The sequence below is a fragment of the Capsicum annuum genome, chromosome 12 (assembly GCF_002878395.1).
Source record: "Capsicum annuum cultivar UCD-10X-F1 chromosome 12, UCD10Xv1.1, whole genome shotgun sequence".
Classification (NCBI taxonomy): Eukaryota; Viridiplantae; Streptophyta; class Magnoliopsida; order Solanales; family Solanaceae; genus Capsicum; species Capsicum annuum.
The window spans coordinates 191,511,033-191,526,976 of record NC_061122.1 but is presented as its reverse complement, the minus strand read 5'-3'; the positions used below and the strand labels follow the sequence as shown (position 1 = coordinate 191,526,976).

The following is a 15,944-nucleotide window of genomic DNA, read 5'->3' as shown; positions in this document are numbered from 1 at the left end:
GAAAAGCAATGGAGTTTGAAGGAAGAAATTTCTCTTATCAAGGAGATGATTCTAGGAATAATGGGATCTTCGAGAAATATGTATCTAGCAGGGGTTTACATGGAAAATGGCCATTATTTTTCTTTTGCAACAGAACAGGTACATTGGTTATTTCTTTTAGTGGAAGAATAGTTTGTCGAATATCTTTTTTTCCATTTATACATCAATATCAACCACGAAATGTGATTTACTGTTGGTGTAATATACAACAAATAAAATAATTTATTATTGAATAACAAAACGAAAATATTTTTTTTAAAAAGTAAGATATTCTACTTCTAAGCCGAGACGCAGATATATCACCCTCTTTAAGGAGATCCAACTCACTGCGGCATAATCTACACTGATACGTCAATATATCTCTTGACTTATCTTCTCTAGGATACAACAGTCCATCACGATGTACAATTCAAGTAACTCTCGATTATTTGAAGAGTCTTAAACTCTGCATAAGAACACCTTCCTTTAACATATAGTTACTCTTTTTTGTATATTTAATATAGTTTGAGAAATAGAATATTTGTTTTGTCTCCACCCTTTTATTCACTAATATAATCTTCACACTTATTATCTTCTTCTTATACTACATACTCTCACAGACAAAGGAATAAACATTACTATTTATAAGTGTACAATTTCTTCATGTAATGAATAGGAAGGAATGGAATAGTAAAAATAGTAAATCAATGGTCTAAAAGTTACGAGAGTTACGAAGAACTTATTGAAACATTCATCCACTATTAACTAATCAAAGTAATGGCCCAAAGGCCATATTTACCACTAACTCATTAGATTAAAGCCAGAAAAATAATGTTGTAAAGGTGTATTAAGTGGTAGAATTATAGATGAATAATGTGAGATTTTATAAGATTTATTACAAACTAATGGTCCCCACTTTCTCCATTTTATTATTTCCATAAATTATCATGCAATTTAATTTTAATATTAAAATACACCAACATTCCCCCACTTATATTAATATACAAATAAGATAGTTCATCAATTTAGTTAAAGGAAGACTATTGTGCATAATGAAGCTGTGCTCTGTACTGAGATTAAACTTAGTAAAATAGTAACCTTTACTCCAGAGTAAGTAGTGGTCACAGACTTGAACTACGACTGCTTAAGGAAACAACATTCTTCCACACTCCCGTTGGTGTAATCTGTCAAGGGCGGTACTGTAATTTTGACATCCCACTCACACGAGATACAAAATTTCATTTAAAGTTTGGAGGCTCAACCTACACAAATATTTAGAAAAAATATGTTCACACCATAGGGAGGGATATAATGATAGTGCATTACATAAGAAGTCATTATAGGATTCATTTTTCCCATTGAACTTTGTTATAGAATCTCTAGTCCCTACATTGGGTTTCCTTATATATGACTAAGATTTTTGAGCTTCAATTTCTTCCCTCTCTACATGTTTTAGACCTTTATCTTGCAAAGTCCTTGTTTAGTTCATCTTCAATATTTCCATAAAATTTAACATAATCAATATTTTGGTACCATTTGTCAAATATTATACTATAATATTATTTTCTCCTCGTGAGTCTGAATTACCATTATAATAACAGTTTTAAGCTATATTAATTGGTGCTATCACAATAACTCAAAATTTGAAAAATAAACAACAACATACCCAGTGTATTTCCATATAGTGGATCTTGGGGGGAGGTAAAGTATACACAGTCCATACCACTACCCCAGATGAAGTAGAAAGGATATTTCCCATAGACCCCGACTGAAGAAAAATAAAACTATAACAAATAAATTACATAAAAGCAAACTACAACAAGGGATATCACACAGCTAGATAGTAAGGATAATAATAAAATAAGACATGCACATGGTAATACTATAAAAGGTCTATTAAAATAATATAGATATCATCAATACACCACGAACAAGAGACAACAAGAAAGTACAGGCACAATTGCCGACAAAACACTCTTCCCTACTACCACAGACGTACTTCTACACTCTAATCCTCTACTCGATTCCGCATGCTCCACACCTTCCTGTCAAGGGTCTTGTCCTCTGTAAGCTATGACTGCCCTATTTCATGTCTAATGACCTTACTCCAATACTTATTCCACCTACCTCTACCCTGCGTAAAACTATCCATAGCCAACTTCTCACACCTTTATACCAGAACATTTGTGCCCCTCCTTGTCACATGACTGATCCATCACAGTCTTACTTCCCGCATCTTTTTCTCTACCAAAGTCACTCCTATCTTCTCCTGAATAATTTTATTTCTAACCATATCCCTCTCAATAAGTATACAAATCCTTTATAATATCCTCATCTCAACCACCATTAACTTTTAAATGTGAGAGTAATTAACAGGCTAACAGTCCGCTCCATACAACATAGCTAGTCGGACTACCACTCCGTAGAACTTACCGTTTAGCTTAGGAGACACCTTTTTTCACATAAGACTCCCAAATCGGGCACTAGTTAAACCACCCTGCACCAATATAGTATGTGACATCCTCATCAATCTCTTCTTTCCCTTGAATCATAGATCTAAGATACTTAAAACTATCTTTCTTATAAACAATCTGAGAATCAAGCTTTACTACCACGTCTGCCTCGTACAACAAATTGCTTAGCTTACCTTCCAAGTACTCTATCTTAGTTTTAATTTACCGAAATCCTTTATACTCAAGGGTCCTTCTCCAAAGATCCAACTTACTATTAACTCCTAAACGAGTCTCATTAATCAGTACAACATCATTAGCAAATAACATACACCAATGAAACCTCCCTTGAATACGCCTCATCAAAACATCCATCACTAAGGCAACTAAAAGTGTACTAAGATTCAATCCTTGGTGTGACCCTGTCAAAACAAAAAAGTGATCTGAATTTTATTCTACCGTTCTAACAAAAGTCTTTGTGCCGTCATAGATGTCCTGAAATAAAGCGTACACCACGAGCACCCATCTAGACTCCAATCACCTCCACAGAATATCCCTGGAAAATTTATCATACATCTTCTCAAGATAGATAAACCTATCCTCGCCACATGCCAAAATGGCCAGTACCATCAAATATTTCCACCGCCAACTTCAGACTGGACAGCGAGAACCTCGACCACGATGACGAGGATCCTGATGCTCTCATCATAATATTTGTAGTAGGATCCTTAGTTTCTTGATATTTATTAGCCATTACGAACTCAATAAAAAATATTCAATATTACAATAACTGCAAACTACCCAAGAGGACCAAAGTAATTCTTTTCTGATATGGAAAATCAGGCAGAGCTGCAACCACAGAGCATACTTAGACAGAAGCTTATCCTAGGACAAACCTTGGGTTCAAAAGGACCAAAGGAATTCTTTTATGATGTGGAAGATCAGACAAAGATTCAACCAAAGAGCATACTCAAACAAAACCTTGGCTCTGATACCACTTATTAGGACCGCATGTAACTTCATCCAAACTTCGCACTAGTTTGATATTGTCCGCTTTGGGCCAAATCCTCACGAATTTGTTTTTGGGCACCTCCTAAGAGGCCTTATACTAGTGGAGTTGGGTTAGATTTGGGCGCATCTTTGCTGTGGGATTTCATTGCTTCCAAACAATCCTTCCCTCAAACCAATACCACATCACTTATGACCTCCCCTTCAGTGATAATCCATTTGATTTCGCTAACCTTCTTGTACCGCCATTAACAACCAGTGGGACATGCCACTCAACTGCCACTTGTCAATAAGACTTTTGACACAAAGCATCAACCGTAGATCACAACTACTAGGTCACTTCACATGATTTTCCAAACATCTTGTATCACCATTATCACCCAATGGGACACGCCACCTGACTACCACTCTCCAGGAATACTTTTGACATAAGACACCACCTACAGATCTCCAGTCTTCTTGTCACACTGGGAACTTCACACAGTCCACTACTCCAACACATACGAACCTAGGCTCTAATACCACTTATTGGGAAAATCGGGTAATTTTCATACTAAGACGGATCAACTAAGTGAAATGAATTGATTCAGAACAACTGAACTAGATAGAACACTAACAAATAAATACCCAAAAAATAATATGGAATACTAAAAATAAAAATACCATAAAATTTGATAATGGAATTCCATCAAATAGGCATAATCTCTGAGCACCGAACCTTTCCTACTAATAATTAATTATGGAAGAAGAGAACAATTTTGGGATGATTCAAATGGGAGAAGGAAGAGTTCCTTTATAACTCTAAAACATTCTCCACAAATTGTAAAACAGTGATGTGGGAGAAAAAAATGAGCCAAAAAACCAACATGTGATGCAAATCTCTTCTTTATCGAGACAATATTGAACATTCAGGAATCAAGGAATGCTTTTCAGAAATCAACACAAATCCGAGGTACGTTAATGATGAAGGGAAACTTAGAATACCTCCTTATCATGATGTTGATCACAAGTGCAATATTCCTTGCCCTCTAAACACGTGCAAGGGCCTCGTAATTGAAAGAATACAAGAGTCGCTTTCTTTGGAAGGGAATAAGAAAAGAATGATCTATCTAGGTGATGGAGCAGGGGATTTTTGACCTAGCTTGATGCTCTAATAGAAAGATTTTGTAATGCCAAGGAAGGATTTTCTGGTGTGGAAATTAATGAACGAGAATCTCCAACTCATAAAAGTAGAAATCTAGGGGTGGACTGATGGAGAAGAGCTTGAACATATTCTATTTCACATAATTAAAGTTATTAATACCATCGAAGAGAAGCAGATTTTATCAGTAGTTGATTATTCCAAGTTCCAGATGATTCCCATTAAGGTTGCAGTTCACGAGCTAGCCTTGGCAAAAACTCTCTCTCTCCATTGAAGATTCTGATGTCAATAAAAGCATGTATTAATTCGTGTTGATCAACTGATGACAATTAAGAGTTGACTTTCGTTACTTGTATTTTATGGTTAAAAAAAAGATTTAATTATCTCATATTATGATCGTCATCTATGTATATTTGGCGGTCTTCATCTTTTTGACAGTAAGAGAACCAAGCAAATGTCTTTTACTTGATCGTATAATGTTGGGTTTTGATCTCTCTGTCTCTCTCTCTCTCTATATATATAAATATGTATGTATATGTATATATATATTTAATATTTCTCAGATTATGGCTCCTAGTTTCATATTAGAAGGGCTTGTTGAATCTTAAGGGATATACTCATACCGGGTGAAATATTCGTTAGGACAGTGTCTGACATACCTCAAGCTTTGAACAATTCCCAACAAGTGTTCGTGAATCGTGTTGAGTATTATTTACTATGTTTTTCAAACAATCTTAATGATATTTCCACTCAATTCTTAGGGAATATTCAATGGCAACAAATTGTGGATGTTTTCCAAGTGCCTTTACTAGTTCAACCGCATAATATTATTGAGTACCCATTAAGGGGAAAAAACTCAATTTACTAGAAACGGTTAAAGAAAAAGCAATGGAGTTTGAAGGAAGAAATTTCTCTTATCAAGGAGATGATTCTAGGAATAATGGGATCTTCGAGAAATATGTATCCAGCATGGGTTTACATGGAAAATGGCCATTATTTTTCTTTTGCAACAGAACAGGTACATTGGTTATTTCTTTTAGTGGAAGAATAGTTTGTCGAATATCTTTTTTTCCATTTATACATCAATATCAACCACGAAATGTGATTTACTGTTGGTGTAATATACAACAAATAAAATAATTTATTATTGAATAACAAAACGAAAATATTTTTTTTAAAAAGTAAGATATTCTACTTCTAAGCCGAGACGCAGATATATCACCCTCTTTAAGGAGATCCAACTCACTGCGGCATAATCTACACTGATACGTCAATATATCTCTTGACTTATCTTCTCTAGGATACAACAGTCCATCACGATGTACAATTCAAGTAACTCTCGATTATTTGAAGAGTCTTAAACTCTGCATAAGAACACCTTCCTTTAACATATAGTTACTCTTTTTTGTATATTTAATATAGTTTGAGAAATAGAATATTTGTTTTGTCTCCACCCTTTTATTCACTAATATAATCTTCACACTTATTATCTTCTTCTTATACTACATACTCTCACAGACAAAGGAATAAACATTACTATTTATAAGTGTACAATTTCTTCATGTAATGAATAGGAAGGAATGGAATAGTAAAAATTGTAAATCAATGGTCTAAAAGTTACGAGAGTTAAGAAGAACTTATTGAAACATTCATCCACTATTAACTAATCAAAGTAATGGCCCAAATGCCATATTTACCACTAACTCATTAGATTAAAGCGACAAAAATAATGTTGTAAAGGTGTATTAAGTGGTAGAATTATAGATGAATAATGTGAGATTTTACAAGATTTATTACAAACTAATGGTCCCCACTTTCTCCATTTTATTATTTCCATAAATTATCATGCAATTTAATTTTAATATTAAAATACGCCAACATTCCCCCACTTATATTAATATTGAAATAAGATAGTTCATCAATTTAGTTAAAGGAAGACTATTGTGCATAATGAAGTTGTGCTCTGTATTGAGCTTAAACTTAGTAAAACAGTAACCTTTACTCCAGAGTAAGCAGTGGTCTCTGACTTGAACTATGACTTCTTAAAGAAACGACATTCTTCCACACTCCCGTAGGTCAAATCTTTCATGGGCGGTCCTGTAATTTCGACACCCTACTCATACGAAATACAAAATTTCATTAAAAGTTTAGAGGCTCAACCTCCATAAATCTTTAGAAAAAATGTGCTCACACCATAGGAAGGGATAAAATGATAGTCGATTACACAAGAAGTCATTATAGGATTCGTTTTTCCCATTGAACTTGGTTATAGAATCTCTAGTCCTTACATTGGGTTTCCTTATATATGACTAAGATTTTCGAGCTTCAATTTTTTTCCCTCTCAACATGTCTTAGACCTTTATCTTGCTAAGGCCTTGTTTAGTGGGTTTGCAATATTACCATAAAATTTGACATAATCATTATTTTTGTATCATTTGTCAAATCTTATACTATAATATTATTTTTTCCTCGTGAATCCTAATTACCATTATAATAACAGTTTTTAAGCTATGTCAATTGATGATATCACAATAACTCAGAATTAAAAAAATCAACTATAACAACAACTTACCCAGTGTATTCCCAGAGAGTGGATCTTGGGAGGGGGAGGAGGGGCGGGTAAAGTATACGCAGTCCATACCACTACCTCAGATGAAGTAGAAATGATATTTTCGATAGACCCCCGACTCAGGACAAATAAAAATATAACAATAAACATAAAAGAAAAAAATAACAAGGGGTATAACACCGCTAGATATTAATGGACATTAACAAAAATAAGACACCCACAAAGTAATACTATAAAAGATCTATTAAAAAAAGTATACATATCACCAATACACCACGAGCAAGAGACAAAGAGAAACTACAGGCACAGCTACCGACAAAACATTCTTCCCTACTACCTAACACGTACTCCTACACACTAATCCTCTTCCCTATTTTGCATGCTCCACACCTTCCTATTGAGGGTCATGTCCTCCGTAAGCTATAACTTCCCTATATCATGTGTAATCACCATACTCCAATACTTATTTAGCCTACTACTATCCATAGCCAACCTCTCACACCTTCATACTGGAACATCTGTACCCCTCCTCGTCACATGCCTGAACCATCGCAGTCTTATTTCCCGCATCTTTTCCTCTGCCAAAGTTACTTCTATCTTCTCTTGAATAATTTTATTTCTAACCATATCTCTCCCGATAAGTATACAAATCCATCACAACATCCTCATCTCCACCACCATTAACTTCTAGATGTGAGACTACTTAATAGGCCAACACTTCGCGACATACAACATAGCCGGTCAGACTACCACTCCGTAGAACTTAACTTTAATCTCAGGTAACACCTTTTTTCACACAAGCCTCTCGAAGCGAGCCACTATTTAAACCACTCTGCACCAATATAGTGTGTGATATCATCATCAATCTCCTTTTTCCCTTGAATCATAGATCTAGGATACTTAAAACTCTCTCTCTTCTGAATATTCTGAGAATTAAGCTTGTCTACCATGTCTGCCTCATGTGACAAATTGCTAAACTTATCTTCCAAGTACTCCATCTTAGTTTTACTCGACCTAAATTCTTTTTACTTAAGGGTCTGTCTCTAAAGGTCCAACTTACCATTAACTCCTCCCCGAGTCTAATCAATCAGTACAACATCATCAGCAAATAACATACACCAATGCACCATCCTTTGAATACGCCGCATCAAAACATCCATTACAAAGGCAACTAAAAGTGGGCTAAGAGTCAATCCCCGGTGCGACCTTGTCAAAACCAAAAAGTGATCTGAATTTTCTTCTACCATCCTCACAAAGGTCTTTACACCATCATATATGTCCTGAATCAAAGCATACTCTATGAGCACCCAACTAGACTCCAGTCACCTCCACAAAATATCCCTGGAAACTTTATCATACATCGTCTAAAGATCGATAAACACCATATGCTAGTCCTTCCTTCTCTTTCTAAACTTCTCTACTAATCTCCTCTCAAGGATAATGGCCTAAGTAGTAGAGCGACCTGGCATGAAACCAGAATTATTATAAAAAATAGTCACAATCCTCCTCAAACTCTATTTTGCCACTTTCTCCCAAACCTTCATAGTATGACTCAATAACTTGATACCCCTACAGTTGTTGCAACTCTGAATGTCCCCTTGTTCTTATATAAAGAAATAATTGTAATCTATCTCCATCATTCAAGAATATTTGCCACCCTAAAAATAATGTTAAATAATCTAGTCAGCCATTTCAAACATACCCAGCCAGTGCTCTTTTAAAAATCCACCAGAATCTCATTTGGCCCAGTCATCCTACCTCTACACATCCTATAAATAACCCCCTTGACCTCTTCAACCTTGATGCATCTAAAATAACTATAATCGCGATACTTTTCTGAGTTTTCCAAGTCCCCAGCACCAAACCTTTACCCCCCTCGTCAATCAAGATTTTATGGAAATAGGACTGCAACCTTTTCCAAATGAGGGCATTCTCCACCAACATCTTTCCATTCTCTCCCTTGATGTACTTCACATAGTCAAGGTCACGAGCCTTCCGCCCCTAGCCTTGGCAAGCCTATATAACTTTCTATCCCTGCCTTTTTTCTCTAAAGCCGAATACAAGCTCTTAAAAGCGTCTGTCTTTACCATTGTAACCGCTACCTTAGTTTCTTTCCTAGATTACTTATACTTCTTCTTATTCGTTAAGTTCTCCTCATCATCCTTAATCTCCACCAACCTTTCACACATCACCTTATTAGCCTCCACCTTTCTTTTGACTTCTTTATTCCATCACCAATCCCCTTAGTTCTTGTCAGATCGACACTCGAAATACCCAACACCTCTCTAGTGTTCTCCCTAAGGCAACTGACAGTTATCTCCCACATACTATCAACATCCCCTCTACTCTCCCAAGCATCTAAAGTCATCAACTTCTCCTCTATCTCTAATGCACTGGCCAAAGTCAACCTACCCTACTTAATCTTGGGTCGATTCTTTACACCCCTCTATTTTCTGCCCTTTCTGATTACCAAGACCATCACTAGAATCTTATGTTGGGTCGAAAAAATCTCTCTAAGTATGACCTTACAGTCTTTACATTGCTCTCTATTATCCTTCTTAAGGAGTAAAATTAATTTCTCACAATAAAGTGATTGATCAATTCGTTTTTTCACTGGTTGAACTGAAAAATCATTTCAACCTCCATAGTAGAGTTAACAAATAATAATTTGTATTTCTTTCATTATATCAAATAATACCAAGTTTTTTGTTTTATTATTTTAAAAAATACTTTAACAGAATTTTTTTTTTTTTTGTAAAAATAAGCCTTAACTTTTGTACTAAGTAAATATACATGATTTACTTGTACCTGCTAAGTACTTTATTTTGTACACAATATCAAGCTAGGTGCAATTAGCCACATAACTCCTTTTTATTAGACTAGCAAACATCCTTTTTTATTTATCACACTACTTTCAAATATTTAAATCAAAATGAGTTGAATGGTTCATACAATCAATAAAATGTATTTCACAATTTTTCTTCTTCACAATAATGTGACATGTCAAGGAAAGTTCATCACATGATTTTAGTATTTTTCATTCATAGATGAAATTTATCTCACCCAAATATTTAATGTCAATGGCTACTCAATAATTTTTATCCTTTCTTTGATAACTATATTACAGCCAAATTTAAAGACATCAAGTCATATGCAAATAAAAATATTTGATTTATTCCAAGACTAATTAAACATTTGTAATACATTTTTAATACATTCAAAAGTGTGAACTTCACATTTTCATTATGATATTTTTTATCATTTCATTAACCCTCACTATTAAAAATTTGAATACCACATTATATTCATGAAAAGTAGTATCACTTTATTTATTAAAAATATTAGGTAGAAGGTTTTCTTACCTTTCTTTCACAAGAAGTACAAAATTTCTTTTCTCATTCCCTTGTTTGAGTTGAGAAAGTAGAAAAATACTTTAATCTCCATCTATTCTCTTTCATCTATTGAATAGACTACTGATGTTGAGATCTCCCATCTTGATATCTGCAATTTTTCAAACTGGAACTAAACATGAATCTCCTTAAAACTGTTAGTGAAGTTACAATAAAATTACAACTAAAAAATATACAGAAAATAAAAAATATCTTCTTCTTGGCTGAGGTGCAGATATCTCTCTTCTTTAAAGAAATTCAAGCTCACTTCTCTACACTGATCCAGCCCTATATCTCTTGACTTGTCTCCTCCAATATACAATTACTCATAATGATATACAATTCAAGAAACTCTAGATTAGTTGAATAGTCCATAACATCATCACACAAACACCATCCTTCAATGTATAGTTACTCTTTTTTTTTATAGTGAATATGGTTTGGAGACTTAGAATATTTCTTTATCTCGACTCTTTATTTTACTAATATAATTCTAAACTTATTATCCTTTCCTTATACTTCATACTTTCACAAACAAAGGAACAAACACCACTATTTATAGAAGTACAATTCTTTCATGTAGTAAGCAGGAAGTAGTGGGACAGTAAAGATTATAGATGAACGACCTAGAAGCTACAAGTGTTAAGGAGAGCTTATTGTCAAGTATGTCCACAATTAATTAATCAAAGTAATGGTCCAAATGACACATTCTCATGACTAACTCATAAGATTAAAGATACAAAAGTAAAGACAGTAAAGTAATATTAAGTAGTAAAATTATGAATCAATAAATTGAGATATTACAAGGGTTGTCACAAACTAATGATCATCACTTTCTCCACTTTATAATATCCGTAAATTATCATGCAATATTTTTTGTATTAAAATGAACCAACATTTAGTAATGTGGAGGAGCTTTGTCAATGGTTAATTGATTAAAGTCCTACATAAGTGTTTCTAGAAAATGAGTTCTTGAATATTATTGGTTGATCTCCGATGGGAGAGTGTTATATTACATTCTTTACTTTCATATTTAGTTCTATATTAAATTCTCTTTTTGAATTCTTTCTTTCTATATGCTTTGGTAGCTTAGGTGTTGATATGTGTGTTCAAATCTCTCTGTGCACCCATTATTCCAAAATTTTAGATCTGTCACTAGCAGTTTATTTTTCCTTTGTATTGTTTATAGAGTGTTTTTATATATAAATACCAACATAATTTTCAGTTTTGATATAACATGCAAAATTTTATTGTCTAAAAGATGTTCAATATAAAAAAACATGTAAAAGTTTTGACAAATTGAATCATTGTTTCCTTTTTTATAAGGTTTTGGAATGAGGTGTTGGGTTATCAAATTAAATTACACTTTTAGGGTTTAGTTTGGTAAAAACTGATGGCTATGAAATTATTAGTGATTTATGATGTCAAAGATTTCGATGGTTTATGGTGATGTGTATGCTGTTAGTTTGGTTGTGACCAGTCAAATTAGTTCTGGTGGCAGCGATGACAATGCGTCTTTGGTGTATTTATATTTTATTTCACATTGGAAAGAAAAGATGGGGAAGGAAAAATAGAATCAAATATTATAAGGTGGGAAATCGAACTAACACCAACAAGAAATGATTCGGATAATCAACCGAAGAACTGTTTAATGGATTTATGATTATGTTAAATCTTGCTATATGTCCTCTTTGTTTTTAGCCTTTCCTCAATTTTTTTAAAAAAAATTGATTTTTGAAGGTCGAAAATATAAATTAATGATACTAATTTGGACTTCTTCTTAGCACTAACAAGAAGAACGTATTTTGTGATTTTGTTTCTTTTAATTAAGTTGATTGTACTAATTTTCTAAAATATATTGCAAGAACCAGTGTCTAATATAAAATAAAATCTTATGCTAAGTATTGGAATAAACGTGTGGTATTTTATACTAAATAATGAAATAAATATGAAACGCACATTCACATAAACTAGTTATATCAAATATATGTAGATGTTAGTTTCTTGAGCAAAATCAATATTGACATATCTTAAAATCCATTATGAGCAAACATTCATACCTTTTGAATAGCGTTGAGTGGCGATTAATTTCCTTAACCTTACACTCCTGACAATTAACTCATATTCTTCATTATCATTATATCTAGTAATTATTAAAGTTTTGAGCTAATTTTATATTGTGATATTCATCTATATGTATTTTGTAGTCTTCTTCATCTGAGGGTAAGAAAAACAAGAAAAAGCCTTGTCCTCCTACATCCTATAATGCTGGATTTTTCATGTGTATTTAATCTTTGTTAGATTTTTGCTTCTAATTTTATTTGACAGGGTCTTGTTGAATTCTGGGGTAATCCCATACTAGGTGAAATATCCTCAAGGACAGTGTCTGACAAGCCTCAAGCTTCGGAGACTTCCCAACAAGTGTTTGTGATCAATATTTTTCATAATAATTCCAACATATGACTCTTGATATAAGGGGTGGAGATTGAGGATGAGGATAAAAAGTTAGTAGGAAGTCGAGTGTTAATTTACTTTCCTTTTCCCAGCATATTAGTATTAATCAAGCATTTTCATATTCTTAGTTTTATGTTTCTATTGGTTAGATTCTTTACCCTTGATAATTATATTTTCTTGTTATTCTTCTTGCTTATTGTTATTGTTGTCTTTTTCATCTAATTCGAGTTGAGGAAATATATATCATAAACATCCTCTCTTCCTTTTTAAGGTAGGGGCAAGATCTGCATATGTACTATCCTTCTCAGACCCATTTGTGGAATTACACTACTAAAAGTATGAATTCTTGTTGTTAGGTTACTATCACTTATTGTTACATTTTTTCTCAAAATTATCCTTATTGTTCAATTTTGATTAACTATAATTATACTTTTATTTTTCAATTTTACTAAATCCGACGAAATTTGTGAACAATTTGGTAAAAAATTGTGTACAGTATAGCATAACTTGTGAAAACACAATTCTTTGTTCTTCCGCATATTTATGTTTCCTTATCTACCAAACATATAGGAAAATAAATATAGTTCAAAAACCCAAGCAATGTTGTTTGATTTTTTTTAAATTTTACTATAATGTATTCTGAGTTTTAGAGAGAGAAAGAGAAATATGAAAAAGGATGAAATAAAATAAAAGAGTAGAGATTTTAAGTAGATATGATAAGTTAAGTAGTTCTATTATGTACTTTTTCAAATTATAATTTATCAGAATTCCCAAAGAATCATATAAATATTTATATATTTGCATTTGGTCTTTATGACTTATCTGTGTTTTTTTATTTTTAGCTATTTTATTAGGATACTAATTTGAACGATTGAATTTATCATACTGTAATAATATTGATAAAGTCCCTAAATTAATAATAAAAGTTAAATCGAATAGCATTTAATTAATATAAATTTTAAATATAAAATAGTCATGCTTTATTTTGAAAACTCCATTATAATCAACTTCCACGTGTTAATTACTATTACTAGTTTATGGTACGTGCATTGCACATGTGTGTTACATCAATATATATTGATTGCATGCAAATTAAATGAACGAAGTATAATATTGCAATTAAAGTTGAACCATATGCTATATTTCATTAATTTGAATGACAATATGTATTCTTTCAATTTTAGTGTATGTATGTTGCATGTGTATATTGTGTCCATCAAATATAGTGGCGAAGCCAAAATTCACTAAGGAGTGTTAAAATATAAAGAAGTAATTTCACGAAGAAGTCAAGAGGTGTCAATATGTAATATATATACATAAATAATATTTTTACCTAGCTATAATGTGTAATTTCCAGCGAAGGGGCGTCCGACACCCTTGTGGATCATGTTTCCAGACAACCTAAAGTGCGTGAGAAAAATTACCCAACTCATGAACTTGAATTGACAATTGTGGTTTTCTCACTCAAGATTTGGTGTCACTATTTATATGGGGTACATGTGAACATTTGCACTAATCACAAGATTTTACAATATATTTTCACCCAGAAGAAGTTGAACCTCAGGCAAAGGAGGTGGCAAGAATTATTGAAGGATTATGACAAAAACTTGCATTACCACACAAGTAAATTTAATGTATTTTTTTATGCTCTTTTCAGATTGTCCATAAGGAGTCTTTCTCATGTCCAGGAGGAAAAGAGAGGGCCTGTAATGGACATTCATGAACTTGTAAATTTGGAAGTCCAACTTTCGAACCTTGGAGATGGGAGAGTAATCGTTTATGAAGTAGATAGATCATCCCTATGTGCTGAAGTTAAGAATAAATACGCTAATGATCCCATACTTATGAAACTTAAGGAGGATATTGGTTAATAAAAAGTAATGACTTTTGAAATTGGAGGAGATGACATTTTGTGTTACCAATGGAGACTGTTTAATCCTAACACTGATAATTTTGTCCAAAACCCATGAATCTAGGTATAATGTTCACCCCATCTCTACTAAAATGTACCGTGATTTTAGGGAACTATATTGGTGGAACAATATGAATAGAGATGTTGCTAATTTTTTTGCTAAGTGCTCTTAATGTCAACAAGTTAAGGTTGAACATCTAAGGCCTTGTGGTATGTCTCAACAAATAGCTATTCCAATGTGGAAATGGGAGATGATAAATATGAAGTCCATCATTAGCCTTCTGCATTCGCTTAACCAATATGATTCTATTTAGGTTATTTTAGATAGGATGACCAAGTCTGTCTATTTCCTTCCTGCGAGGTCGACATATTTAGAATAGGACTATGCAAAGCTATTCATTCAAGAGATTGTTAGGTTGCATGGAGTCTTTGTATCCATAATATCAGACAGAGGTATACAATTTACTTCTTAGTTTTTGAGATCTTTTAAGAAAGATTTAGGTACTCAAGCGAACCTCAACATTGCTTTTCACCCACAAACAAAGGGGCAAACAAACCATGCTATTCAGAATTTAGAAGATATGTTAAGCGCCTATGTTATATACTTTAAGGTAGTTGGGTGGATAAATTGACTCTTAAAAAATTTACTAACAATAATCGCTACCGCTCTAGATCCATATGGCTCCTTTTGAAGCCCTTTATATTATGAAGTATAGGTCGCATTGTAAGATCCCACAAATTTCTTAGCTTAATTCAGTCCTTTAAGCTTGTTAAGGGGGTTCCAAACTTAGAAAATTCTAGCTAAGTATTCAAACTTAGTGTTATTTTATCCTTTGAAAGTTGGCAATCTTATTTTGCGACCATTTCGTCCATTAAATATTGATATTTGAGTTAGTTCATGATCAGGAAGGTCAATACGTGTTCTCTGATAAGTTTTGGATTTTTTTAGACCTCTTTTAGACCATGTTTGAGAGACCAAAATAGTGAGTTGATGCGATATCGA

At 33.1% G+C, this 15,944-nt stretch overlaps 1 pseudogene; it reads left to right on the top strand.

Moving 5' to 3' along the window:
• The first annotated feature begins 8 nt into the window (after nucleotides 1-8).
• On the top strand, nucleotides 9-4,891 carry LOC107849008 (annotated as a pseudogene).
• The last annotated feature ends 11,053 nt before the right edge of the window (nucleotides 4,892-15,944 follow it).